Genomic DNA, 6,000 nt, shown 5'->3' on the forward strand with positions numbered 1-6,000 from the left:
GTGTCTCTTTCTTGCTGGGGATAGTACAGGTGCCAGCTGCTCTTAACACAAACCGCCTATCATATTCACGTCCGAGCCTTGACAGACAGACAGTGTTGGGCAAGTCTAATTAGACAGAAGGGAAAAAAAGAACACAACACACACTGGGTTGTGTCTGCACCCGACACCCATACGCGCCAACACATTCCAAGCGAAGGGGTTGGCGGATACTGATCAGGTGCACGAACTCTCGACTGACTCCGCTCCTCCCTAGCCCAGGGGCACTGAGGCTAATTTTAACTCCCCAACTGCAACCGTGATTAAGATCAGCGAACAGCACAGCACAGACTGAGGGGACGAGTTTGGCTCAATCCTAGTGGTTCCTTTATGCACTTTAGGCCCATAGATAAACCCCCCGTCTTTTTCTCTTCTCTTGTCTCTTTCTCTTGTTGCTCCGGATATATAACTACTGTACACATACACACATATATATATATATGTATATAGAATCGTCCCATCCCAGTTGGCTTATTCACTCGAAAGCCATCGTTCGGATATTTTGTTCCCCAATTTTTTAAAAAAAACAAAGTTGTTTTCTATTCTCGCGAAGAACTTCAGCAACAACAACAAAAAAATAGCCACAGATGCAATTTGAGATACGCATGGAGCTAATACTGGAAAGTAGAGGGAAACAGAGTCCCGTTAATACTGTGTGTGTGTGTGTGTAGGGGGGGGGGGGGGGGATCAGGTTAATTTGACATCTTCGCAAAGGAACGAAATGGTAAGGCGACAGACGAGCCATGGAACTGACTCCTTACCACTTCAAATTCAAGCCACTCAGATTCTTATGCTTCCGACGAGAAGTTGCACAAACACACACACAACAGAATTGAATGAAGTTGCAACCCCCACCCACCCACCCTCAAAAAAAAAACGCTGCTGAGTATCATCATTTGAAATAAAAACAAACGAATCGGTGGAAACGGATGAAAATCGCGCAACTTGAGCGAGAGATCGCAAAAACAAAATGATGCGTCGCTTTTCAATGTGTAAAAAAAATACACTTGTCACTGAGTCACCGACACTTGGGGGGTTCCTGATGATATGGCGAGTGATGAGGTGCTATTTTATAGGAAGGTGTTAATTACTTTGTTTAGGCCAAGGAGAGAGAGAGAGAGAGAGAGACACTCGCTTTTATGTCCACCACTGACTGACCCAAATCACACCTCGGAACAAAAGCAAAAGCCCATCAGAGTGGGTTACGAGCCTTGGCTGTCAATCAACACAGCACAGCAAAGATCCCGGGTCTGAGACCACCAAACCATCCCAATCCCAAATCTTCTTCATTTGAAAAAAAATGAGGATTGCAAAATTTCCCTCTGGTCTATTTTTATTCCCTTCGCCTCTCTCTCTCTCTCTCTCACACACACACACACAAACACACACACACTCTCTCACACACACACTCTGGTCTCTCACACACTCATACACACACTCACACTCATTCTCTCAACACACACACTCCCATACATTCACACACTCTCTCGCTCTCTCTCTCACCCACACTCCCATACATTCACACACTCTCTCTCACACGCACACACACACACACACACTCCCATACACTCACACACACACTCTCTCACACACACACTCCCATACACTCACACACACTCTCTCTCACACACACACACACACATACTCCCATACACTCACACACACTCTCTCTCACACACACACACACATTCCCATTTTTCTAGGCTGTCACTGGTTTATGTGGCATTTCAATGATTGATGGATGGACACATGTACATTTCACTGAAACACCCAGCAATGTGTGAGCCACTTGATGGCATCCCATCTACCAAGATACCGTGAAGACGAGCAACTTCACATGCCATTTTGGCAAGTTTGGATCGGAGGCCAAACCGCCCCCACCCCCCAACCAAAAAAAACCCCAGGAACGCGACATCAAACTGATAAAAGATCCTTTCAGAACGCCAATGCCCGACTTTTCTCTCTCTTTCTCTCTCATTTGTTTTTGCTTTATCTTGCATAAACAAGTGTGTTCAAATGGTCAGATTAGACGATAACCTGAAGGGTTGGTTTCAATGAATCGTTGCAAGATTGCAAAATAATCACATGATGTAAATAACCTTAGTTTAATGGGTATCAATCAGTGGTTCCACTGGAATGTTGTCTAGGGGTTGAGGCCTTTTGAATACTACTTTGGTTGTAAGCAATACAAAACTAACCTTGCTTCCCCCCACCCCCCCCAATCCCATAAAAAATCTGATCTGCATTTTCTTGAAAAATAAATTTTAAAAAAAGCACATTTTAAACAAGAAAAGGAAAAAATAATCCCAATGGCACATAGGACCTTTACAATTTGAGGAGCAACATTTAATAGTAAACATCCTTGCATTCGATATAGCGCGTTATAACGGCATTGGGCCAAACAAACAAAATTATATTTATATAGGGCCTTTCACGTCGGGAGAATGTTTCAAAGCATTTCACAGGATATATTGTAAAGTGGGTTGACTGTGTATTTTGTGGGTGAAATGCGGCAGCCAATTGCGCACAGCAGTGTCCCACAAACAATCATGGACTGAGGTGACCAATTTTTGGGGTGAGAGGGATTATTACCCACGGAAAGTGATCTGCCAATCGACTAACAACCAGATTCCTACTTACTTCTATACTTCTACGTAAACAGAGGCATGTGGAGTAAGGAAACGTATATAAGGTTTTGTCCTGCAGGGAATCAAACCTGGGTCCTCTCGCTTGCGAGGTGAGTGTGCTATTCACAGGGGGACTGTTGGCTGGGAAACCAGAGTCATGGGATTGTGAACATCCACCTGAACAGGCACAGATGGGAACTTGATTTAATATCTCATGCAAAGGACGACACCTCTGACAATGCAGTGCTTCTATGCTTCCCCCAGTACTACACTAACAGCTTGGATTATGCATTCAAGAGCCAATGATGTAGGTCTTGAACCCACTCAAACATTGGAGTGTTAAAATGTACTCCCCATCCCTCCACACTCCACACTCCCCCACCCCCACCATACCAGTTGAACTCTCACTGCCAAGGTTCATTCATGCATAAATAATGGACACCTGGTTGTCAGTTCCTTGCTGAGACATATTCCAGTCAGTGAAACATGTGTTTAAAGAGAAGAGCGCAAATAGGAGGGGAGAAATTGAGGAATGACTAGAAAGTACGAAAGTCCATAGAAATGAGCAATGTTCAATTGGAAACTGTTGTCCGGTGGGAAGAATGTCAACGCATCACTAAATTCCATGTGTACACACACACACAACACACTGAATAGCAGTCAGAGATTACAAGGTAGTAATCAAGGGATTTAGACAACAGAAACTGGGAGACCCAATCTTCGGCCAGTTTATACTTGTCATCTGAACCCTGAGATTAGATTAAATGTTTGAAGTCCATCGCTTCTATTGATTTTTATCTCTTTCCATGGTTCATTTTGCTTTTATTGCAATCAGTTGTAATCTTCAACATGATTGCAACACAAAAAAGGTTGAAAGCTTAGCTGCTGGCCAGCATGGGTGGGTGGGGGGTGTATGTATGTTGGAGCAGTGATTTTTTGGGGGCTTGTTTGTTTTTAACACCGAATTTCTGGTGCTGTCACTGGGTGAGATGGCTTCACGTGATGACACGTGAAGATTGGAAGAAGGTCAGGAAGGGGGTACTTTTTCCCCACCCACCTCCCATGATTATCCTTGCACTCCCCCCATGGGCTGAAAGGCAGCAACAATAGCCTGGGAGCTTAATTGCCAGCAAATACACAGTCATTGCTCTTTACAATAAATCCTATGAAGCACTTGGAGATGTCTAGAGCATTGGGATCTTTAACATCCACCTGAATAATAGATGGAACCTCGGTGTAATGTCTCATCTGAAGGACAGCACCTCCGACAATGGAGCGCTCCCCCTCTATGTCGCCCCCCCTGCCCCCCCCTACCCCCACCACCCCCTGGCATGGCTTTGAAGTGTCAGTATGGACTGAAACATAATGTAATTTGTTGTTGCACTGAACATATCAAAATCCAAGCACACCCTGTAAAGCGACACGTGGGACAAGGCTGAATATTCATCTGACATGGATTACACATTCAACAAAGCATCCAGTTCAACGGGACAGCCTGAAGCTGGTCTGGGTTACAGCAAACAGAGCAAAAAAAAACTTCAAATAGGTTTGGAGATAATCCTTAAAAGAACAAAAAAAAGGTCGTTTGCACAATTAAGAACAAAGGTTTTAAAGGACTGATAGATGCATACTCTTTACATGGTTATTTCTTTGAGACTTCAGATCAAATGACTCACCTTTCACACCTTTCACGTTGCAAGAATGCTTCAGAAGAAACCAGCACAGCAACTGCCCTGTGAAGACTTAGAACCTTAACTGAGTGGTTCCAATCCTTGAGAAGAAACCTGCTCTCCATAATATGCCTTTGACTTCAACCATGGGCCCCCTATCCTTCATGAAACAAAATAGCAGTCCACAAAGTTGCCATCCTTAGATTCTGGGAATTCCCAGCACTGTCAAAACACGTTGGAAATACAGTAAACCTCATATAAGTCATATCAGTTGGGACCATGCATTTAATATGACTTATGCAAAGTATAAGTTATGTCAAACTTCCATAGAATATAAGCTGTTGAATGGGACTTGGGCAGATGTATGCCTTAGGCGATTATACGATTTATACAGATCAATTTATGTAAGTTTTACTGTTGTCAGAAACATAGTTTCCACTTATTGGGAGTCTGACCTCACTCAGCTGCCACACACACACACACACACACACACTAGAGGGACCACTTGCAGGAAGCCAGGCTACAACAACAACAACAACAAGATTCCATTTATAAAGCGACTTTCACGTCAGGAGGACATCCCAAGGCGCTGCACAGTTGGGTCATGATCCGAGCAGGGGGAAATGGTCAGGGTGAGGGGAGGGAAGGGAGGGAGCGAGGAGGGGGAAGAGAGTCGAGAGGGGAGCTGAAGGCTCGGTCAAAGAGAAAGGTTTTGAGACTGGCCTTGAAGGAGGAGAGGGAGGAAGCGGCGAAGGCGCTGGGGGATAGAGTTCCAGAGCCTAGGGGCTAAGAGGCTGAAGGCCCGACCACCGATGGTAGGGCGGTTGGGGCGGGGGACGTGGAGCAGTTTTCATCCTCCCTGTCCCGAGGAAGGCCAGGAGCCAAGTTAGCCTCCCACAAAGCCCTGGCTGAGAGCAGAAAACTCTGCACTGACCGGGATTTGAACCAGCAAGCTCCCAGTTCATAAACTACATCTCTACCCTGAAGATTCAAGAAAGGACCCAAGTTTGATTCCTGAGCTGAGCAAAACCTTAGGCAAGTTTCCTTACTCCACACACAGCTTACCTAGCAGTAAGTAGGAACCCGGTTGTTAGTTGATTGGTGGATCGCTTTCCTTGGGTAATAATCCCTCCAAAAAATAAAAGTTTGAACACTCAATCCATGACTATTTGTGTGACATTGCTTTGCACAAACGGCTGCTGCATTTTGCTGAAAAGACTGCATGGTCAATACACTTTACAGTATATTCTGTGTAATGCTTTGAGATGGCTCAATGACAATGATAAGGCGCTATATCAAATGCAAGGATTATTATCAAACAAAACACAAAATACTGCAGATGCTAGAAATCTGAAAACAAAAACAGAAGTTGCTGGAAACACTCAGAAGGTCAGGCAGCATCTACGGAGAAAGGAAAGTGAGTTAACATTTTGGATCCATGACTCTTTGTCAGAATGGGCAAGGATTATTATTATTATGAATCCCTACAGTGTGTGCTTTGTGTGTTCTGCAAAGTGCTAGCAATTGCATTGCTGATCTCAAGACCAGTTTTATTTTTTGATGGGGTTTATTCAGCCTATATAGTCCTGGAGTCATTTTAATGCAAGTCCAATATTTTCACAGTCTCTCCATCAATCCCTTAATATCATGCTCCCAATGAGGGGGCA

This window comes from Callorhinchus milii, unplaced genomic scaffold (assembly GCF_018977255.1).
Source record: "Callorhinchus milii isolate IMCB2004 unplaced genomic scaffold, IMCB_Cmil_1.0 Scaffold8, whole genome shotgun sequence".
Classification (NCBI taxonomy): domain Eukaryota; kingdom Metazoa; phylum Chordata; class Chondrichthyes; order Chimaeriformes; family Callorhinchidae; genus Callorhinchus; species Callorhinchus milii.